The sequence below is a fragment of the Dioscorea cayenensis genome, unplaced genomic scaffold (genome assembly GCF_009730915.1).
Source record: "Dioscorea cayenensis subsp. rotundata cultivar TDr96_F1 unplaced genomic scaffold, TDr96_F1_v2_PseudoChromosome.rev07_lg8_w22 25.fasta BLBR01000117.1, whole genome shotgun sequence".
Taxonomy (NCBI): Eukaryota; Viridiplantae; Streptophyta; class Magnoliopsida; order Dioscoreales; family Dioscoreaceae; genus Dioscorea; species Dioscorea cayenensis.
This window is the reverse complement of record NW_024086508.1, coordinates 6373-31364: the sequence shown is the minus strand read 5'-3', so window position 1 is coordinate 31364 and position 24992 is coordinate 6373. Positions and strand designations below refer to the sequence as shown.

At 40.9% G+C, this 24992-nt stretch overlaps 2 non-coding genes across 2 annotated transcripts; both read right to left on the bottom strand.

The window, feature by feature from the left end:
- Window positions 1-15390: 15390 nt before the first annotated feature.
- On the bottom strand, window positions 15391-15497 carry LOC120253578. Its single transcript, XR_005534330.1, has one exon. It is a non-coding gene; the product is annotated as a small nucleolar RNA R71 (small nucleolar RNA).
- A 4922-nt stretch (window positions 15498-20419) lies between these two features.
- Window positions 20420-20526, bottom strand: LOC120253574. The gene has a single exon (XR_005534326.1). It is a non-coding gene; the product is annotated as a small nucleolar RNA R71 (small nucleolar RNA).
- Window positions 20527-24992: the final 4466 nt, after the last annotated feature.

Sequence of the window (24992 nt, the reverse complement as noted above, 5' to 3'; positions counted from 1 at the left end):
CTTGTCTTTTTCACCTAAATGATATCTTCTTGTTCTCCATGGCTTCCTTTATGCCCTACAAAGCAAATAGTAAATGATTAAGCGCAAAAGCGGCCATCAAACCTCACAAAAATACATGCAAAGTGAATACGATATATATATATATATATATGAAAACACCTACATTTAGACACTTATCAAATATCCCCACACATAAGCGTTGCATCTCCCAAATCAATCAACTCATCAAAAACAAAGAGAATGAAAAGTGTTTAAATTCATTACCTTTGGCTTCAAGCAAACATAAGACTCCAAAAGCACTGGACAATGATACATAGATGTTGAGTTATGGTTAATAAGCATAATAAAAATATCCTATCTCACCCCATATATGTATGTGCCGTGTAAGTGAATCCTATATCTCATTTGCCCTGATCTGGTCTAGCCTAAGGCCTTCAATCAGTAAAGCTCTAGATGCTAATAACTCCACTTACAAAGAATACTAAGCCTTAAACTACTAAGTGCTACTTCAATGACCAAGTAAGATCCTTCTAATTCTATAGCTCGAAACTAAATCCATTTCATCTTAAAACCTTTGGTAGGTACTCAAAAAGATCACTAGGGTTTTTATTTTCATTTCATCATTCATTTCTCTTTTTTTTCGAGTCTGACTAACGTAGACTACGCCAACATTATTTTGAAATCATTTTCACGAGAGTGCACATGCATGTTAGGCGCAAGAGCCACCCAACTACTCGATTACTGTTGATAAGGTCCGCTTGCTTATATCCTGCAAGTGCACGGGTTTGTCGAAGTAATAATCCCGGATGAGCGGGGTCGAATCCACAGGGAGTAGGGAGTAAAGACACTTAATTCGATTCTTAGCTATGTGGAGTATCACCAATGATAAGTGTGGAATTGAATCAATTCTCAGAAATTAAAAGCAACAAGTAAGAGAGTAAAAGTAAGGAGGAGGCAAGGCAATCGATAAAGATGGGGTACTCGGATGATGCTTCACCTAGGATAATCGCTTCAAGTGCAAGAACTCTCTATTATGCTCCTAATCAATGCAATGGTGAGTTGTGGAAATCCTTACACACATAGTCAGAAATCTAAGGTCAACTATGCCTAACTCTATACATGTCCCGGAGGAGAAATCGAACAATCTCAACACCTCGCACTCACATAAAGTTGCAATGAGCTCTAGGGATTCCAAGTGATAAATCTCTTCCTAGATTTAGACCTAACCCTTTGGTCCAGGCGGAAGGTCCCTAGCCACAATTAAGCCCTAGATACTAAGATCACCTCAACGCTTCACTCCATTGCACGCGCAACTAGGCCCCAGCGGAGGTTCATCCCTTAGACCATTCACTCTATTATGGCCGCTAAGAACTCGAGGAACGGAGGTAGAATCTATCACATCGGTGGGGAAAGGGGACGCTCTTGTACCTCTCAACTCACCCTCTCAACCCTCTCCAACCTAGCTTTGTCTAACGCTCGTGGTGTGTCACTCACTCACAAGGTTACCAACAAGAACTCTCAACCCTAGTGTCACTCTAGGGGAAATGTTCATACAATCAAGCATTCAAGGTTGGAACTCACAATAAACATCAATTTATTGAAAGCATAATAAAGAAGTTCAAAGAAACGAATAAATCCTAGGGTTCACAATCACCCAAGTACCCACTAGGGGGTTTAGCTCTCCATGGAGCTAAGTACAATCAAAGAAATAGATTGTCAAAGCAATGAATCCATAAAGAAACCCCCTCGATAGTCGTGTCAATGGTCTTGTGGAAAGTTCTCTACTCATGAATAGTGCTGGAATCGGGCAACTCCACGGGCGTGGACGGTACACGCGCCCGTACGGAATTTCCACACGGGCATGGATAATTTCCACCACCCATGTGGATTCTCTGTTTCTCTGATTTCTCGGCCGGCTGTGAATAGTGCTGCTACAGTTTGGAGTTTAATTCTTAGTTTTTGGAGGTTATAAACATGGATTTTATCATACTCTAGTTTTCATCAAATTTTATTGAATATTTTTGTCCGATTGCTCTTTCTGCACTTTTCTCGCTCATTAGACCTATGAAGACTCTAGTTCATTTTGTTTGGGACTTTAGTGTGCTAGTTTTTATTTGAAAAAAGAAAAAAAAATCATCAGAGGAGAATCAGAAAAAAAAATCAGAAAAATTTGAAAAAAAACAAAAAAGGAATTGGAAATTGTTTGTTGTTTGTACATAGGGGGTGGAAAGAGCTACCACCCATGATGTATGTAGCTACTCTCATAAGTCGGATACTTGTTATGCCCTAATGAGAGAAAGAGCTATCTCATGGGATGTGTGAAAGCTACCATCCTTGGTAGAAAGAGCTACCACCTCGAAAGTGTGAAAGCCACTCGGGAGGCATCTTGGGAAAGGGCTACCTTAGAGGTTGTGTGAAGCTACTACCTATTCTTTCTGTTTATTAATAAGTCCCATGTTAATAAGAATTTGGTAGTGGACATAGTGTTGAAATGAGTTGAGTTTTTCACACACACACGCATTCGGATTTTATCACATTCAATTTTTATTGGATTGTTTGCTAGAGCATTGAATGTTTTGTCTAGTGTTTGATTCTCTCCATGACTGTAGAATTTTATTCTTGTACTCATTTGGTGAACCTAAGGCCAAGCACTTCTCTTTTCTTTCCATAGGTATAATGTTTAATTTTGCTTGAGGACAAGCAAAGAGTTAAGTGTGGGGAGTTTGATAAGTGCTTGAGTAGACATATTTTTTTATATGTTTTACATGCATTGAGCATCATTTTTTTACTGTGGTTTATGTCTCATATTGTGTATTTGGTGTTCTTTTTATGCATATAGGTTGTGAATGCCTTGAAGAGTAAAAAAGGAAGCAAAGATGGGCTATAAAAGACATAATGTTGGGAGTTCTTGTTCAATTCAATGACCAAGACACGAGAGGAGTTTATAAACGTGGAGATGTGTGCCAACTTCCAAGAAGATTCAAGTCAATTCACTAGTTGGAAGGGCACAAAGGCAGCCACATCTTCATGTTTCTTCTCTTTGTGAAGATTGCAAGACCTCTCAAAGATACGTCGATGAAGAAAAGTTTTATAGCCTACCACATGGACGTGTGCCCGGACATGTGGCCTCAAGAGAAGAGTGTTTGGACCGCTTCGTGAAAAAGTACTCGTAGAAATCTTCATCGTAGCAACTTCACCGTAGTGATACTATAGCAAAAATATCGTCAGCGCCGTGTGGAAATTCCGCGCCCGCGTGAAGTCTTGCGACCCAGCAGCGCGTGGAAAAATCCACACAGGCGCGTGAGGGCACGTGACAGACGCGATCTAAGGCCTATAAATAGCCGTTTTGCCCTATTCTTTCTCATCTTTTGTGCGGCTCTTGAGGGGTGAGACGGCTAGGGTTTGGAGAGGAGGTCTTTGCGGCTTTGGAGGCACTTCGTCATCAACTTTGATCAATTCCTTCTCCGTCATAGCATCAAGGAAGCCACCGGTGAACCTAGCTTCGGAGTTGGTCCTTCAAGACGTCGAAGCTCTCCATCAAGGCCATCAGTTCATATATAAGGGGGTTTATTTCTATGGTTTTAATGTACTTTCATTCATTGATGGTGTGTTTTGTATGTTGCTCCATGGAGGGCTAAAACCCTAGAGGGTATTTGGGCTTGTGAACCCTAGGATTCTCATCTTTTATAGATTTGCTTTGTGTTTCTATTTAATCCGAGTTTGATTAAGTTTTATTCTTGTTTGTTTAATGCTTGCTTGCCTTATTGATCTTATGGTTATTTGGTTTGCATGATTTGTTGCCTTGGTGGGAGAGAGATCTCCATTAGGGTTAGAACCTCAAGATTGAAGAGGGTTGAGAGGGTGAGTCATGAGATAGTGAAGTGTCCCCTTTCCCCTCCGATTGGTGTATTCTATCTCCATTCCCTAAGCTCTATGCAACCATATTTGGTGGGAGCCGTGAGATTGCTCGATTTCTCAGCCGGGACCTTGTAGGGGGTTAGGATCCTTCGCCGGGAATTAGGGTTTGATCAATCTTTAGGAATTGGATACACAGTTTGGAATCCCTAGAGTACTTTGCGGTCATATGTGGTGTGAGGTGTTGAGATTGAGCGATTTCTCCACCGGGACCTCGTAGGGGACTAGTATCGGTGATCTAGAGATAGACCCGATTATGTTTGGATTTCCACGACTTAACTTACTCATCATAGAAACACTTTTGCTTATCCGGTACCTAATACACCGAATCCTAGGGAAGCATTGCCCGAATACCCCACTTTTATCGATTGAGATCTCCATCCATTTTTACCCCTTGCATATTTGTCTCCGGTATTCATTTCTTCGCACATTAGATCACCACACCTTTCCATTTATCATTAGGTTAGAAAGCGAGAAGAAGTTAGTACTAGTAGCCCCTGTTCCCTGTGGATTCGACTACCCATTCACCGGGGTAATTATTACTTCGACACCCGTGCACTTGCGGTACATACATGCATATTTGGACGTGTCAGTGTGGTTCTTGTTCTTGTATGCATTAGACGGAATACTCGAGTGTGACTGCCTTTGTGCCCCTCCAAATGGATGTACTCACTCGAATGCGAGGAGGTTGGCACACACTCTAGCATCTCACACCTGTCCTATGTTGACACGCCCGAATATGCGTATATGTACCGCAAGTGCACGGGTGTCGAAGTAATAATTACCCCGGTGAGTGGGTAGTCGAATCCACGAGGAACAGGGCTACTAGTACTAACTCTTCTCTCGCTTTCTAACCCTAATGATAAATGGAAAGGTGTGGTGATCTAATGTGCGAAGAAGTGAATACCGGAGACGAATATGCAAGGGTTAAATGGATGGAGATCTCAATCGAGTAAAAGTGGGGTATTCGGGCAATGCTCCCCTAAGATTCAGTATTAGGTACCGGATAAGCAAAGTGTTTCTATGATGAGTAAGTTAAGTCGTGGAAATCCAAACATAATCGGGTCTATCTCTAGATCACCGATACTAGTCCCCTACGAGGTCCCGTGGAGAAATCGCTCAATCTCAACACCTCACACCACATATGACCGCAAAGCACTCTAGGGATTCCAAACCTGTATCCAATTCCCTAAAGATTGATCCAACCCTAATTCCCTGCAAGGATCCTAACCCCCTACAAGGTTCCTGCGGAGAAATCTCTCAATCTCACGCCTCACACCAAATATGGTTGCATAGAGCCTAAGGAACGGAGATAGAATACACTCAATCGGAAGGGAGAGGGGACACTCCACTATCTCATGAGTCACCCTCTCAACCCTCTTCAATCTTGAAGTTCTAACTCTAATGGAGACCTCTCTCACATCAAAGTAACAAATCATGCAAATCCAATCAACCACAAGGATTAATTAAACAAACAAACAATGAGAATACAATATTAAAACTTAATCAAACTCGGATTAAATAGAAACACTAAGCAAATCCACAAAAGATGAGAATCCTAGGGTTCACAAGCCCAAATACCCTCTAGGGTTTTAGCTCTCCATGGAGCAACATACAAAACACACCATCAATGAATGAAAGTACATTAAAACCATAGAAATAAACCCCCTTATATATGAACTGATGGCCTTGATGGAGAGCTTCGACGTCTTGAAGGACCAACTCCGAAGCTAGGTTCACCGATGGCTTCCTTGATGCTATGACGGAGAAGGAATTGATCAAAGTTGATGACGAAGTGCCTCCAAAGCCGCAAAGACCTCCTCTCCAAACCCTAGCCGTCTCACCCCTCAAGAGCCGCACAAAAGATGAGAAAGAATAGGGCAAAACGGCTATTTATAAGCCTTAGATCGCGTCTGTCACGTGCCCTCACGCGCCCGTGTGGATTTTCCACGTGGCGGCGTGGGTGCGAGGAATTTTTCACGGCGCTGGAATTTCCACGCGGGCGTGTGAACAGTAATTTTGCTACAATGACGATGCTACAGTTAGAACAGTAATCTTTCACTTGGAAGTTGGCACACATCTCCATGTTTATGAACTCCTCTCGTATCTTGGTCCTTGAATTGAACAAGAACTTCCAACATTATGTCTTTATAGCCCATCTTTGCTTCCTTTTTACTCTTCAAGGCATTTACAACCTATATGCATAAAAGAACACCAAATACACAATATGAGACATAAACCATAGTAAAAATGATGCTCAATGCATGTAAAACATATATAAAAATATGTCTACTCAAGCACTTATCATATGTCTTCGCTTTTGAACCTTAGCAAGATCTCCTCCAAAATAGGTGCATTATGATCAACATTGGCCTATTTCCTTCATACTTGGCCTCACAGCCCTACCTGAATAAAAGTAACATAAAAACACACATATTAATCTAAAAACCTGAGAAAAGTAATGCTCAACATAAGGAATGAACACTTCGCATTCATATCGCACAAGCACTTATCAACTGTCTACATAGACGCATTCATGCTTCAGTAGCAGAGGAATACTAACATAGACTCATTTTTTTTTCTCTTTTTCTTTTCTTTTTTTCATTCATTTCATTTTTTTTTTTCACATTCACCCTAGATCACATCTTTAAAGTACTCCACATGACACAAAACTAGGATTAGCTCAACAAGACTTAGAAGTTCTTAAGAGTCCATTGAAGGATAGAACTTAGTGTTCTAAGGCCAAGTACTCAAAGTAGTGTGTTACGCATACAATAGAGTTAAAGTAGTCACGTTGGCTATTCCCAGGGCATCGACAAATAATTCAGTGCACATGACAATACTAGGGGTAAAACAGGATTCAATAAAGCATAAAAACAAGTAACTCACATCAATCATTAATCCAAGCTAAAAGAATCTTACAAGAATGAACAAAGCCATCATAGGTAACACTAGCATATAACAAATGGTACTAATACATGAAATATACCCATCCCCACACTTAGTGTTGTGCATTGCCCTCAATGTACACTAATCATGAAGAACATGCAAAAAGAAGCAATGCAAATAATAGAGGAGGGTGAAAACAAAACTTCCCCGGTTCATCTTGTGTTTGTTGTGAGGTATGACTCAACAAAATGTGTGGTGAGCAATACATGTCTCATCCGACCTCCATTAAAACTAGAAAAGCTCACCAAATTCCCTCAATGCCCTAGCAAAGTCCAAGTGGTGCATAGTACGCTTTTCCCAAAAGCTTGAAAGCGGATGGTGATACACTTCCTATCCCAGATGGAGTGTCCATCTTGCTGTGCCTCAAATGTACTCAAAACCTCCAAGGTTAATTGGTGAAAGGTTGGCTCGTTTATGGAAAAAAGCTTGTCCTAACAATTATGTGATAACCATTCCTTTACTTGATTTACTATCCCGAGGTCCTCCACAAGCCCCCAAAAAAGGTAGCACAATGTCCCAAATTGTTTTGTCTTCAACTTATCATATCTTTCACGATGATGGGAAAACTTGAAGACGGGTTCACCGGGTGTAGACAAGGGTCTGGTGGTTCTTGGGCGTTTGGAGGCGAGCCTCTTAGTGTTAGGCATCCCTACAATGAAGACAAACCTTGTTCAATCTCATAGGGATACAAGATAAACCAAAATAAAATGCAAATGATAGAGGAAACCAATGAAAAATTGAATTTTTGAGGTCATATGGCCGTATGGTGGCCGTATGGTCACTATTCACAAGTCAAGAGTTTCCCATATATTCATAGAATCGAAAAATTTTTACATAAATTTGAATGAAAATTCATCCATGATATTCACAACATCCAAACCAAGCAAAATGCTAAAGAAATCCCACCCAAAATCTCCAAGAATGCCTAAGAAATGGAAAAGATAAAACTAGGGCATTTGAAAAAGCATACCGACGAAATCTTGAGAAAACAAACTTTAAACTCGGAGAAAATCACTAGATCGACGTCTCCAATGGATTGGGAGGAGTTTTAGGAGAAAAAATGAGAAGATTTGGCCAAGAAATGAGGGAGAAAGAAGAGAGAAATTTGGTGGAAAATGATAGAGAAGAGAGAATGGAGGAGAGAGAGAAAAGAGAGAGATATAAGAGGGGGGCGAGAGAGAGGCCGGCCCTAGACGGCCCCCACACGGCCTCGTATGGGGGGCCCTCTAGGCCGTTTGGCCTCTCTCGGCCGAGAGATAAAGCCGTCTGGGACTTGTCTGGGATGGCACAGAGCCTCTGGTTTACTCTGTGTTCATCTCAGACGACCCCCATACGCCCCCCTATGGCCGTAGGACCTTAAAACTCACTTGAAATTTTGAAATCCTGTTTTAAACAATGTACAAATGGTATGGCAAGGTCGAGGACTTCTCTAAAAATGAATGAAATGAATAAAATGATGATCTAGCACATGAATTAACACCTTAACATGAGTTTCTCAAGAAGTTGCACAAATACACCTCAATTAGAATGACAAGAGAAATGTGCCAAGTGTGAGAGCATGAACTTATTCAAAAGCAACACAAGTCTAAGAAATATGAAAAGTGAAATGAACTAGAAACTAAAATATGAAAAATGAAAGAAAACACCCCCGAATGCTTGGGTTGCCTCCCAAGAAGCGCTTGTTTAACGTCACGAGCCAGACGTTCCTCATTCCTTACCTCATGGGGGCTCAAAGAGTTTGAAGCCACCCGCGGTTTCTCTTGGAGTGTTGTTTCTTCCCGGTAAATTCAGTGACAACATGGAAAAGACATCAAATTGTTCATGAGTAGAGAAGGGTGAAAAATTTACCTTTCCCACTTGAGTTGTGGGGTGATAAAGCTTGATCTCTTTCTTTTGTCTCCCATGAATCTCCCTCCATACTTTCTTCATAAATGATTCTTTTTTCTCTTTTTCCTTAGCATTGGTACTGGTTATCTTCTCTTTTGGTTGCTTCAAGTTGCAAATCTAAGGATGGTAGTGAGGTTCTTCCTATTCTTCACTCTCCAACTCTCCCAAATACTCATCCAAAGGGTTTATCGAGAGTACCTCCAGCACACAATCAGAAATTAACCTATCAGTTTCATCAATGAAGTAAAGTGTGTCATCATGATCTAAGAAATGTTTTATAGCAGCCGGCAAAGTGTACACCACTTCCTCTTCTCCAACTCTTAACGTTAATTTCCCTCCTTTTAAATCAATTAGAGCACCGAATGGTCAGCCAAGAATCAGTGGTATCTTCACATCCTCATCGATGTCCATGATGACAAAATCCATAGGAAAAACAATTTTGTCCACTCGGGCAATCACATCTTCAACAATCCCACGAGGTTTCACACCCAGAGCCTACTTTACAAGGCAACTTTAACCAGACTAAACATGAAAAATAAGCTTAAACGACCTAAACTTCGCCAAATCCACATGAAAATACATGATGACATTAAAAAAACCCACAATAAAACACAGAAAAACCATCTAAAAATCAAGACACCAACACTCAACACTTTATTTGTGCAAACACTAGCCCCTGAGCGCTTGTTTTACATTACTAAGCTTGACATACCTCATCTTATCTCACGGGGGTTCATGAATGAAGGTCGCCCTCTTACCCATAGCTTGAAAGCATGAAGAGCAAAGCCTCTTGAAGGTAGAGAGGAAGTTATCGGGCTTGGGACCACCTATCAATGGTGCATGCAATTTTTTCAGTTCACGTGTGTCTCCAACAGCCTTGGAGCATTTTCGGTAGCGTCTCCTCACCCTCTTCATCTTCCGGAGCATCCTCTTCAGGATCCCTAGAGTAGATGGTACTTCTTCAGTGGAACCAAGCATCATAGCTTCCTCGTTTTTCACTTCTTGGTCGAACAAACCCTCATACGGATCCGGATTAAACATTTCCTGCATGTATTCATCATCAATCTCATTAGTAGTGTCCAGAAAATACAAAGCATCATCAAAATCAAGAGAATGCCACATGGCTTCAGCAAGGTGGTATGTGAGCTTGTCATCTCCAACTCTCAATGTTAGCTCCCCGTCGTCCATGTCAATCAATGCCTTGGAAGTCCGCAAGAACGGTCTCCAAAGTATTAAAGGTGCATCCCCATCCTCATCGATGTCTAGCACTACAAAGTTAAACTGGAAAAATGTACTTATCCACCTTGACAAGCACGTCTTCAATGATACCCCTCGAATGTCTCACCGTTCGATAGGCCAATTCCAAATTCATCCGAGTGGGTCTAGGCTCGCCCAAGCCTAGCTTCTCAAAGAAGGTGTATGGCATGACGTTGATACTAGCCCCTGAGTCCGCCGATGCCATTTCTTCACCCAAATTGCTAATATTACATAGAATGATAAAGCTTCCCGGGTCTTTCTTCTTGTTCGCCATGTTCTTTTGCAACACCGCCGAGTAAGAAGCATCTAGGATCACTGAAGCACTCTCCTCCAACTTCCTCTTGTTAGTCAACAAGTCCTTCAAGAATTTTACATACTTAGGCATTTGAGCCAATACCTCAACAAAAGGAATATTGATGTGGAGTTGCTTGAACAAACTTAGGAACTTCTTGTACTATGCATGCCCTTGGCCATTCTTCAACCTAGAGGGATAAGGGATTCTTGGCTTGAATGATGAGGGTACCACCTCCTTCTCTTCAACCGGAAAATTAAATGCCGGCTTTAATTCGAAGTTCTGAGTCTGTAATCGGGGACGCACAATACTCGATTGTGTCCCCAATACCGAAAGGTCCGCATAGTCAGATAATGTCCGCTGTTACTCATTCTGTTCTACCATGTTTTCAAATTCTTCTACTTCCAAATCACCTAGATTAGATGGTTCTTGCACAGGTTCTTTTCCCTTTTCTTCTTAGTGTACATTCAAGCTTGGGATATCCTTCAATCAATATTGAGGGGTTCCCTCAGGTCATAATCTGGAGCTGCACCAAAAAAAAAGAAAAAGAAAATCAGAATGATGATATAAAAGAATATGTAAAATAGAATGAATGAATGAATAGCTAAGTAAACAAAATGCAAAGTATCTCTAAATGCATACTACATGGCAACGGTGCCAAAAACTTGATAACGCCCCTTACGTATATCCCACAAGTGCACGGGTTTGTCGAAGTAATAAAATCCCAGATGAGTGTGGTATGGTATCCACAGGTAGTAGGAAATAAAAACACTTACATTGTTTCTTAACTAAGTGAAAGATGAACAGTGATATGTGTGACAAGATGTGAAATAACCAAAAAAAAAGAACAAGAAGGAGAGCATAAGTAAAGTAGAAGATAAGGCAATCGATATAAATGGGGTACCCAGATACTGCTCCGCCTAGAACAATCGTTTCAAGTGCAATTACCCTCTATTATACTTCCTAACTGATGCAATAATGAGTCATGGAGATCCTTAAATATATGGTCCCAAACCTAAGGTCAACCATACCTAACTCTATGAATATCCCGGAGGAGAAATTAAATAACCTCTCAACCTCACACTCGTATAGAATTGCAATGAGTTCTACGGATTCCAAGTGATAAACCCTCTTCCTAGATGTAAACCTAACCCTTTGGTCCAGGTGGAAGGTCCCTAGCCACACTTAAGCCCTAGGTGCTAAAATCATTTCAATGCTTCACTCCATTGCACCCGCAACTAAGGCCCAACGGAAGGTCATCCTTTAGCCCATTCACTCTACTATGACTACAAAGATCATTAGGAAATGAAGGTAGAATAAATCACACCGGAGGGGAAAGGGGACACTCCGCTACCTCTTGACTCACCCTCTCAACCCTCTCCAATCTATCTTTGTCTTACTCTCATGGTGTGTCACTCACTCACAAGGGTTACCAACAAGAACTCTCAACCCTAGTATCACTCTAAGGGAGTATTCATACAATCAAGCATTTAATATTGTAACTCAAATAAAACATCAATTAATTGAAAGCATAATAAAGAGGTTCAATGAAATGAATATATCCTAGGGTTCACAAATACCTAAGTACCCACTAGGGGGTTTAGCTCTCCATGAAGCTAATTACAATCAATGAAATCAAATGTAAAAGCAAAGAATCCATAGAAAACCCCCTTGATAGTTGTGGTGATGGTCTTGTAGAGAGTCCTCTCCTCGTCCAAGGGTCCTTTTGTCCGGCCTAGGATATACATCACCGGATCGGTGCTGATGAAAACTCTCCCACTAATCTTCTTCCAAACGAAGTGCAATGTCGGAGCCATAGAACTTCTCCAAATCTCTTACCAATACCTCTCCAAACCCTAGCTGCAGCCCTCTCTCAAGTTAGGGAAAAGATGGAGAAAAGAATTCTGAAATCGGAGCTAAAATCGGCCTTAAATAAGGCTGTAATCGGGAATCCACACGCCCATGTGAGCGCCCCTGTGGATTTTTCACACGGGCCTGTGGAATTTCCACACGCCCGTGTGGATTCTCTGCTTTTGCCTCGGGTTTCAGTCGGTCGTGAACGAGTACCGCTATAGTAAAAATACTACAGTGATTTTTGTTACAGTGATACTACTACAGATCTGGGCCTCGAAACTCTCCCGAATCCATGCTTTCATCGAGGTAACACAAACAGTGCACGCTACGCCATGAATCGCTTTTGCTTCTTTTAATATCGGACATGTTCCTCGGAGATCTTACTATACATGCACAAGAAAGAATGCTTGAATGTGACCGCCCTTTGTGCCCTCCCAATCATTGTGCTATCTTGAATACGAGGAGGTTGGCACACATTCCCGCGATTTCAAACCCGACTTATGTCTTCGCGTTTGAATCTTCTCAAGATTTCATCCAAATGATGCATTTACATTCCACATTGGCTTCTTTCTCTAATATTCGGCCTCACAACCCTATCTGCATGAAAGTAACATAAATACACACATATTAGCGTTAAAAAGCCCCGAAAAAGTAATGCTCATCATAAGGAAACAACACTTCAGTATTCTTATCACACAAGCACTTATCAAGATTGTATCCATAGGGGAGTAGGAATAAAAAAATACCAAAATTGCTACTTAACCAAGTGAAAATGAATAACGATTGTGTTGATAATATGTGATATAAACAGAAATAACAAAACAAGAATGAGAGGCACAAGTAAGCGAGAGGAAAGGTAATCGATAGAAGTGGGGTACTTGGACAATGCTCCCCCTAGGACTAATGTTTCAAGTGCAAGACCTACTATTATACTTCCTAACTAATGTTTAATGAATCGTGGAAATCCTAAAGCACACAGTCCTAAACCTAAGGTCAACCGTGACTAACTCTACACTTTGTCTCGGGGGAGAAATTGCTTAGTCTCAACACCTCACACTGTGTAAAGTTACAAGGAGTTCTAGGGATTCTGAGTGATAAACCCTAGTCCTATGTGTAGATCAAACCCTTTGGTCCAGGAGAAAGATCTCTAGTCACAATTAAGTCCCGGTGGTAGGTACTGTTCACAGTCAGCCAAGAAATTGAATTTCATAGAATCCACATGGGTGTGTGGAAATTACCCATGCCCGTGTGAAAAATTCACAGGGGCACTCACAGGGGCGTGTCGATGCCCGATTCCAGCCCTTTAAAAGCCGATTTTCAGCCCGATTTAAGCATTCTTTTCTCCATCTTTTCACCAACTTTCAAGATGACGGTGGCTAGGGTTTTGGGAGGTATTGGCAAGGGTTGTGGAGAGGTTCTACAGCTTCAACATCACGCTCCACTTGGAAAAAGGTTATTGGGGGAGCTTTTGTCGGAACCGATTCGGCGATGTGTGCCCTAGGCCTGACAAGGGGAACTTTGGAGGAGACGTGGCCACTCCACAAGACCATCGACATGACTACCGAGGGGTTTTTTTGTAGATTACTTGTTTTTACATTCGATTTCATTGTTGATTGTAACTAGTTCCATGGAGAGCTAAACCCATAGTGGGTAATTGGATTTGTGAACACTAGGATGAATTTGTTTCATTAAACCTTTTATTATGCTTTCCTTAATTGATGTTTTATTTGAGTTCAAATCTTGAATGTTTGATTGATTGAATGCTCCCTTAGAGTGACACTAGGGTTGAGAGTTCATCTTGGTAACCATTGTGAGTGAGTGACACACCACGAGAGTTAGACAAAGCTAGATTGGAGAGGCTTGAGAGGGTGAGTCGAGAGGTAGCGGAGCGTCCCATTTCCCCTTCGATGTGATTTATCGTACCTCTATTTCCTTGAGTTCTTTGCGGTCATAGTAGAATGAACGGGCTAAGGGATGACCTTCCACTGGGGGCTTAGTTGCAAAGGCAACAGAGTGAAGCGATAAAGTGATTTTAGTACCTAGGTCTTAATTGTGACTAGGGACCTCTCACCTGGAGCAAAGGGTTAGGTCTACATCTAGGAAGAGGGCTTATCACTTGGAATCCCTAGAACTCCATGCAATTCTATACAAGTGAGAGGTGTTAAAATTGTTCGATTTCTCCACCGGGATATCGTATAAAGTTAGTCACGGTTGATCTTAGATTTGGGACCGTGTATTGAAGGATTTCCATGACTCAGTAATGCATTAATTAGGAAGTATAATAGTTGGTTCTGCACTCGAAATGATTGTCCTAGGACAAATAATATCTGATTACCCCATTTATATCGATTTTCTTATCTCTCATTTACTTGTGCTTCTTTTTCTTGTTTCTTTTATTCTTGTTTACACTACATCTTATCAACACAATCATTGTTTATTTTCACTTGGTTAAGTAGCAATTTAAGTATTCTTATTCCCTACTCCCTGTGGATACGATACCCACTCACCTGGGATTATTACTTCGACAAACCCGTGCACTTACGAGTCACACGCAAGGGACGTTATCAAGTTTTTGGCACCGTTGCCGGGGAGTAGTCATTTAAAGATACTTTACACTTTGCTTCTTAGCTATTCATCATTATTCTATTGCACATTTTCTTATTATATCATCGTTCTAATTTTTCTTTTCTTTTTGGTTACAGCTCCAGGTTATGACCAAAGGGAACCCTTCACAAATTGTTGAAGCAGATCCTGAACTTGAGCGAATACTTAGAAGAATGGGGAAAGAACCTGTAAAAGAACAGTCAATCCGAGCTAAAGTGGAAGGTCAAGGGTTAGATAATATGGTAAAACAGAATGAGTAACAAAAAAAAACACTTTCTGATTATGCTAAACCCTCAGTTTTAGGCACACAATCGAGTATTGTGTGATCCCCGATTACAGCTCCGAACTTTGAGCTAAAACCGGCGTTCATCCAAATGATTTAGCAGTCAGTGCAGTTCAATGTTTTAGCCGATGAGGATCCAAAGAACCATATAGAGAACTTCTTGGAAGTTTCTGATATGTTGAAGATTAACGGTGTATCGGTTAATGCTATTAAATTGAGGGCTTTCCCATTCTCTCTCAATGGAAGAGCCAAGCAGTAGCTTTCTTAATTGCTAAAAGCATACATCATGACTTGGAATGAGATGGTCGAAGCTTTTCTTTCCAGATACTTTTCTCAGGGAAAGTCAGTCAACCTACGCAATAAGATATCGTTGTTTATGCAGATGGAATTGGAATCAATGTTAGAGACATGGGAGCGCTTTAAGGATCTCTTGCGGAGGTGCCCACAACACGGATTTCCCGAATAGATGATCATTCAAACTTTCTATAATGGGTTGAATCTGAGTACAGGACAATTGCTAGATGCCGCCACAGGAGGTACAATGGGGAATAAAACCCTGGAAGAAGCCTGACAATTAGTAGAAGACATGGCCATGAACAGTTATTAGTGGAATGCGCGGGAAAGGAAAAGGTCGCCGGACTTCACGAAATAGTCACAATCACTTCCTTAGCGGCCCAAGTGGAATCATTGAACAAGAAGTTAGATCTTTGTCTTACTCTCGTGGTGTGTCACTCACTCACAAGGGTTACCAACAAGAATTCTCAACCCTAGTATCACTCTATGGGAGTATTCATACAATCAAGAATTTAAGATTGGAACTCAAATAAAACATCATTTAATTGAAAGCATAATAAAGAGGTTCAATGAAATGAATACATCCTAGGGTTCACAAATACCTAAGTATCCACTAGGGGTTTAGCTCTCCATGAAGCTAATTACAATAAATGAAATCAAATGTAAAAGCAAAGAATCCATAGAAAACCCCCTCGATAGTTGTGGTGATGGTCTTGTAGAGAGTCCTCTCCTTGTCCAAGGGTCCCTTTGTCCGGCCTAGGATATACATCACCGGATCGATGCCGATGAAAACTCTCCCACTAATCTTCTTCCAAACGGAGCGCAATGTCAGAGCCATAGAACTTCTCCAAATCTCTTTCCAATATCTCTCCAAACCCTAGCTGCAGCCCTCTCTCAAGTTAGGGAAAAGATGGAGAAAAGAATTCTGAAATCGGAGCTGAAATCGGCCATAAATAAGGTCAGAATCGGGAATCCACACGCCCATGTGAGCGCCTCAGTGGATTTTTTTCACACGGGCTCGTGGAATTTCCACACGCCCGTGTGGATTCTCTATTTTGCTCGGGCCGTCTGGGTCGCGAACAAGACTCGCTATAGTAAAATACTATAGTATTTTTGTTACAAAGATACTACTAGCTATAGATCGCCCTCGAAACTCTCCCGAATCCATGCTTTCATCGAGGTAACACAAACAGGCACACGTTTACGTCATGAATCGTTTTGCTTCTTTAATATCGGACATGTTCCTGGAGATCTTACTATACATGCACAAGAAAGAATGCTTGAATGTGACTGCCCTTGTGCCCCTCCCAATCATTGTGCTATCTTGAATACGAGGAGGTTGGCACACATTCCCGCATTTCGAACCCGACTTATGTCTTCGCGTTTGAATCTTCTCAAGATTTCATCCAAATGATGCATTTACATTCCACATTGGCTTCTTTCTCTAATATTCGGCCTCACAACCCTATCTGCATGAAAGTAACATAAATACACACATATTAGCGTTAAAAGCCCTGAAAAGTAATGCTCATCATAAGGAAACAACACTTCGTATTCTTATCACACAAGCACTTATCAGTATTGTATCCATAGGGAGTAGGGAATAAAAATACCAAAATTGCTACTTAACCAAGTGAAAATGAATAACGATTGTGTTGATAATATGTGATATAAACAGAAATAACAAAACAAGAATGAGAGGCACAAGTAAGTGAGAGGAAAGATAATCGATAGAAGTGGGGTACTTGGACAATGCTTCCCCTAAGACTAATGTTTCAAGTGCAAGACCTACTATTATACTTCCTAACTAATGTTTAATGAATCGTGGAAATCCTAAAGCACACAGTCCTAAACCTAAGGTCAACCGTGACTAACTCTACACTTTGTCTCGGGGGAGAAATTTCTTAGTCTCAACACCTCACACTGTGTAAAGTTACAAGGAGTTCTAGGGATTCTGAGTGATAAACCCTAGTCCTATGTGTAGATCAAACCCTTTGGTCTAGAGAAAGACACTCTAGTCACTAATTAAGTCTCCGAAACTAAAGTCACTTTAGCTCTTCACTCTGTTTGCTCGCAACTAAGCCTCCCAACGGAGTTCATCCTTTAGTTCCTCACTCTATTATAACCACAAAGAACTCTAAGAATTGGAGATAGGATAAATCACACCGGAGGGGAAATGGGACGCTCTGCTACCTCTTGACTCACTCTCTCAACCCTTTCCAATCTATTTTTGTCTAACCCTCGTGGCGTGTCACCCATCCACTAAGGTTACCAAGATGAACTCTCAACCCTAGTGTTACTCTATGGGAGAAATCATTCAATAAGTATTCAAGATTGAAACTCAATCAAAAGATCAATTAAGGAAAGCATAATAAAAGGTCAAAGAAACAATAACATCCTAGGGTTTACAAAATCCAAGTACCCACTAGGGAGTTTAGCTCTCCATGGACAAGATACAATCAATAATGAAATCGAAAGTAAAAATAAGTAATCCATAGGAAGAACCCCTCGGTATTCATGTCGATTGTGTTATGGAGTAGCCTTGTGATAAGTGCTTGTGTGATAAGAATGCAAAGTATTCTTTCCTTATGTTGAGCATTACTTTTATTAGGTTTTAGTACTAATACCTGTGCATTTGTGTTACTTTCATGCAAATAGGGTTGTGAAGCCGAATGTTAAAGAAAGAAGCCAATACAGATCGTCAACGCACTATTTGGAGAAAATCATGAGAAGGATCAAACGTGAAGACATAAGTTGGGTTCAAGATGTGAGAATGTGTGCCAACCTCCTTCTATTCAAGATAGTACAATGATTTGAGGGGCACAAATCATTGTAGCGTAAGCAATTGATAGCAAGAGCTTCACCAATGAGGCCTTTTTGAAGAAGCAAAATGATCTACGACATAAACATGTGTCTGCTTTACATTACCTCCATGAAAAATATGGATTCCGGGAGTGTTTCGGGTCGATCATCGTAGAGGTATCGTAGTAAAACCACTCGTAGCAATTTACTGTGGTAGGTACTGTTCACAGTCAGCCAAGAAATTGAATTTCAGAGAATCCACACGGGTGTGAGAAAATTAACCATGCCCGTGTGAAAAAATCCACGTGGGCACTTTGCATGGGGCGTGTCGATGCCCGATTCCACTCTTTAAAAAGCCGATTTTCAGCCCGATTTCAACATTCTTTTCTCCATCTTTTCACCAACTTTCAAGAGGACGGTGGATAGGGTTTTGGGAGGTATTGGCAAGGGTTTTGGAGAGGTTCTACAGCTTCAACATCACGCTCCACTTGGAAGAAGGTTATTTGGGGAGCTTTCGCCGGAACCGATTCGGCGATGTGTGCCCTAGGCCCCGATAAGGGGACCTTTGAGGAGACGTAGGCCACTCCACAAGACAATCGACATGACTACCGAGGTGGTTTTTCTGTAGTTTACTTGTTTCTACATTCGATTTCATTGTTGATTGTAACTAGTTCCATGGAGAGCTAAACCCTTAGTGGGTAATTGGATTTGTGAACACTAGGATGAATTTGTTTCATTAAACCTTTTATTATGCTTTCCTTAATTGATGTTTTATTTGAGTTCAAATCTTGAATTTTTGATTGATTGAATACTCCCTTAGAGTGACACTAGGGTTGAGAGTTCACCTTGGTAACCATTGTGATTGAGTGACACACCACGAGAGTTAGACAAAGCTAGATTGGAGAGGCTTGAGAGGGTGAGTCGAGAGGTAGAGGAGCGTCCCATTTCTCCTTCGATGTGATTTATTGTACCTCTATTTCCTTGAGTTCTTTGCGGTCATAGTAGAGTGAACGGGCTAAGGGATGACCTTCCACTGGGGGCTTAGTTGCAAAGGCAACAGAGTGAAGTGTTAAAGTGATTTTAGTACCTAGGGATTAATTGTGACTAGGGACCTCTCACCTGGAGCAAAGGGTTAGGTCTACATCTAGGAAGAGGGCTTATCACTTGGAATCCCTAGAACTCCATGCAATTCTATACAAGTGAGAGGTGTTAAAATTGTTCGATTTCTCCACCGGGACATCGTATAAAGTTAGTCACGGTTGATCTTAGATTTGGGACCGTGTATTGAAGGATTTCCATGACTCACTATTGCATTAATTAGGAAGTATAATAGTTGGTTCTGCACTTGAAATGATTGTCCTAGGCCTAATAATATCTGATTACCCCATTTATATCGATTTCCTTATCTCTCATTTACTTGTGCTTCTTTTTCTTGTTTCTTTTATTCTTGTTTACACTACATCTTATCAACACAATCATTGTTTATTTTCACTTGGTTAAGTAGCAATTTAAGTATTCTTATTCCCTACTCCTTGTGGATACGATACCCACTCACCTAGGATTATTACTTCGAAAAACCCGTGCACTTACGAGTCACACGCAAGGGGCGTTATCAAGTTTTTGGCACCGTTGCCGGGGAGTAGTCATTTAGAGATACTTTACACTTTGCTTCTTAGCTATTCATCATTATTCTATTGCACATTTTCTTATTATATCATCGTTCTAATTTTTTTTTCTTTTTGGTTACAGCTCCAGGTTATGACCAAAGGGAACCCTTCACAAATTGTTGAAGGAGATCCTGAGCTTGAGCGAATACTTAGAAGAATAGGGAAAGAACCTGTAAAAGAACAGTCAATCCGAGCTAAAGTGGAAGGTCAAGGGTTTGATAATATGGCAAAACAGAATGAATAACAAAAAAAAAACTTTCTGATTATGCTAAACCCTCAGTTTTAGGCACACAATCGAGTATTGTGTGATCCCCGATTACAGCTCCGAACTTTGAGCTAAAGCCGGCGTTCATCCAAATGATTTAGTAGTCAGTGCAGTTCAATGGTTTAGCCGATGAGGATCCAAAGGACCATATAGAGAACTTCTTGGAAGTTTGTGATATGTTGAAGATTAACGGTGTATCGGTTAATGCTATTAAATTGAGGGCTTTCCCATTTTCTCTCAATGGAAGAGCCAAGCAGTAGCTTTCTTCCTTGCTAAAAGCATCCATCACGACTTGGAATGAGATGGTCGAAGCTTTTCTTGCCAGATACTTTTCTCAGGGAAAGTCGGTCAACCTACGCAATAAGATATCTTTGTTTGTGCAGATGGAATTGGAATCAATGTTAGAGACATGGGAGTGCTTTAAGGATCTCTTGCGGAGGTGACCACAACACGGATTTCCCGAATGGATGATCATTCAAACTTTGTATAATGGGTTGAACCTGAGTACAAGGCAATTGCTAGATGCCGCCACAGGAGGTACAATGGGGAGTAAAACCCTGGAAGAAGGCTGACAATTAGTAGAAGACATTGCCATGAACAGTTATTAGGGGCCGTTTGGTTGCAAGGAGTGGAATGGAAAGGAGTGAAAGAGTAATGAGAATGAGGGAGATTGGAAAAGGAATGGGAATGAAAACTATGTTTGGTTGGAAGGATTGAAGAGGTAGTTTATTGGGAATGAGAAAAGTAAAAAAGGAAAATATGATAAAATGACTATTATGCCCTTTATACAAATGAGTTGTGAGGATTATGTTTTTAAAAAATATTTAAATATTAAAGTAAATTAATTATTATAAATAAATATTTAATTTTAATAAGTCACCAAATCTCAAATTTTTTCTATTAACATCAATAATTAGCAAATAATTAACTATAATAATTAATTAATTACCAATTTTAATATACTTTTAAATAAATATATTATGAATAATAATAATTATTTTTTTAGCCGTTAATATTGATTAATTTCCACATTTATTATTAATATTATAATAAATAATTAATTAGCTAATCTATATAACCAATTACAAATTGGAGATAGGTTTTTACACAAGGGCAATATAGTCATTTCATGAGTAAGGAATCAAGAATCCCCCCATTTTTCTCATGATTGTGAATACCCCTCCACAACCCCTTCACTCCTTCCTCAATCCTCTCCCACTCCCATTACTCCACATCAAAACAAATGCTTACCCAATGTAAAGAGTCATTCCCACTCCACTACTCCAAACCAAACGCCCCCTTAGTGGAATGCGTGGGAAAGGAAAAGGTCGCCGGACTTCACGAAATAGATGCAATCACTTCCTTAGCGGCCCAAGTGGAATCATTGAACAAGAAGTTAGATCTTCTAACTTCTAATAGATTGGCGGCTGTTACTACTTGCATAGGTTTTGAGGGAGGACATACTCTAACCGATTGCCCTATTTCTATTAGAGATGCATCTTCAATTGAGAAAGTTGATTATGTAGGTAATGCCATAAGGAACCAAGGTAACCTATATAGCAATACTTACAATCCCAGTTGAAATAGCCACCCCAACTTTTTGTGGAGTAACAACCAAGGGTAGCAGAAGGCCATAGCACCCTTGAGTTTCCAACAACAACCATCGCCAACCATAGAGAATCGTGTTTCAGGTTTGGAGACCCAGATGAGCGATTTAGAGAAAGCTTTGACCAGATTTGTGCAAACATCGGACAATCAATTTCAGTTGGTCAGAGCTACAATTCGTAACCCCACTACTTCATTACACAATCTAGAGAACCAAGTGGGGCAAATTGCGAAATCTCTATCAGAGAGGCCTCAAGGGAGTCTACCTAGCAACACCGAGACTAATCTAAAGAACAAGTGAAGGTGATCACTTTGAGAAGTGGTCGTGAAGTTGAAGGTAGACCTCCTAGTGAGAAGACCAACATTGAAGCACCCGAGGTAGTGGAGGTTGTGGAGACAGCGAACAAGGAGAAGGAGGTGGCATCCCCACCTTACAAGCTGAGAATTCCTTACCCATCTAGATTGAAGAATGACCAAAATGATGAGCAATACAAGAAGTTCTTGGGTCTATTTAACCAATTGCAGATCAACATTCCTTTTGTGGAGCCATTGTCTCAAATGCCTCGGTATGCTAAATTCTTGAAAGATTTTATTGACCAACAAGAGAAAGTTGGAGGATAGTGCATCGGTGATCTTAGATGCCTCTTGCTCGGCGGTGTTGCAAAAGAATATGGGTACAACATTGGTAATATGGGTGAAGAAATGGCATTGCCAGACTCTGGGGCCAGTATCAACGTCATGCCATATACTTTCTTTAAGAAGTTTGTCTTGAGAAAGCCTAGGCCCACTCGGATGACATTACAATTAGCGGACCAAACAATGAGACATCTGAGGGGCATCATTGAAGGCGTGCTTATCAAAGTCGACAAGTATATATTTTCTATAGACTTCATTGTGTTGGACGTCGATGAGGATGTTGATGTTCCTTTGATACTTGGGAGGCCATTCTTGCACACTTCCAAGGCATTGATTGACATGGACAGAGGGGAGTTGACACTAAGCATTGGAGATGTTAAGCTCACATACCGCCTCGCCGATGTCATGCGGTATTCTCTTGACTTTGATGATACTCTCTTTTTTCTCAAAACTACTGATGAGATAATTGATTAATATTTCTAGGAAATGTTCAATCCGGACCAGTACGAAGGGTTGCTAGACCAAGATGAGGTTAATGAAGAAGTAATGGCGCTTGGTCTAGAGGAGAAGGTACCATCTACTCCGGGGATCATGAAGAAGGTGCTCCAAAAGATGAAGCGGGCGAGGAGACGCCACAAAAAAATGTCCCAAGCCCGTTGGAGATGTGCACGAACCGAATAAGTTGGATGAACCTTTGCTAGGCAATACCAAGCCCGATAACTCCCCCTTTATCTTCAAGAGGGTTTGCTTATCATGCTTTCAAGTTATGTGTAAGAGGATAACCTTCATCTATGAGCCCTCATGAGGTAAGACAAGGTATGTCAAGCTTAGTAACGTTAAACAAGCGCTTCTGAGGAGGCAACCAAAGTTTTTACTATTTTCCTAGTTCTTATATTAGAGTTTGCATGAATATGCTTGAGTGTTGGTGTCTTGATTTTTAAATTCTTTTGCTGTGATTTTTCTTGTTAATTTTTATGTCATCGTGTGCTTTACTGTGTTTTAGCGGAGAATTTTGGTCATTTGAGCTTATTTTCAGTGTTTTCTCTAGGTAAAGTTGCTTTGTAAGGTAGGCTTTGAGTTTATTTATATGCTCATGAATTTTTTGTAGAGCCTGTAGTATTTTTGATGCGTCCAGAGAAAACACACATCAGTGTGGAATTTCCGCACGGGCGTGCGTTTTCATTCATTGCTCATCCAGAGAGGACACAGGGGCATGGCCTCACCCTTGTGATCGACCTTGTGATGGTCCACGCGCATGTGGAATTTACATACGGTCATGCGTTTTCCTGCAGAGACTTACAAATTTATCCGGAGAAGACACAGGGGCGTGGACTCGCCCCTGTGGATGACATTCCCATAAACGTACGGGCGTGGGTAATTACCGCACACCCGTGTGGATCTCTACAGAGAATTTCTCCTCCATCCCGAGAAGACACAGTGGCGTGTGATTGCTTTCCCCGCAAGTGTACGGGATCACCAAGTAATACCTCGTTTGAAGATACTAGGATCGTATTCCAAATGGCTAAGGATCTCCTATTACTCCTTCTCAAACTATTATCTAACCTAAGATCTTAAGTCATGGAATTAACTCTACTAGATGCAATTAAAAATAAAACAAGATTTCCAACAAATTAGAGAGAACAAGCAATGAGCAAGTAAGAGAATTAATGTAATGCAAAGTCCTATGGATGTGGATACCCTTTGGGGGGTTATCATGAAACATGGATGATGATCAAAAGATGCAAGGGTAAATTGGACCAAGATATTTCTAGATTAGAACAACCCCAATTTCTTGGTTATTGAACCCTAATCCCATACGAACATTGATAGGAATTTCTTCCAAATCCACATTCCTACGATTGCATTAAGTACAAGGAAATCTCTAATAGGAGTAAACCTACTTTTCTTCGGCTTAAACCTAACATGGAGGGATACCAACAACCAATTTCTCGGTGTGATGATACAAGTATCCCCTTCTAATCCATTCATGATCTAGTACATGTGAGCATGTCACATCTACATGCATCACTCATAAAAAGAGCTACGGATTTCTTCTTAGTGTAGAACCCTAGCATGAAAAACAATGGATTAAATCTCAGGGATAACCCAAACATGGAATTAACAAGTAATCATTCAAAATACATGATTAAACCCCCATAGATTCACCAACACCCGGTGCCCTTGGGGGTCTAGTGTGACAACATCCAACAACAAATAACACAATCAAGCAAAACATAAAGCAAAAGCATAGATGGCACTCCCTAGATGAAATTGTGGAGGAGGAGGTAGAGAAAATGCCGAATGATGCTTCCCCCACCAAAGGAATGCCGAATAATGCTTCCTCTAGCCGTGGGTCTCCTTCCTTCAAATCGTGGTTGATCTCCCCTTGAATGATGTTGCCTTCTTGCCTTGAGAGCCTTGGACATTGGCCTTGAATGATCTCCTAGCTTCTTTGCCCTTCTTCTCTTTCCCAAGGTCACCCAAAGTCTCTCAAGTGGTCTCTCAAAACATGTCCAAAAAATGTCCTTTGTTCTGCCCTAAAAGTCAGGTTTTATACCCCTCATGGCATACTGGTCGTATAGGGGTCGTATGGGGGTCATATAGCACTAAAATAATGTAGATTCGTGCTCTATACGGGGTGCATACGGGGTCCATACAGCCTCCATATGGCCCCCATACTAG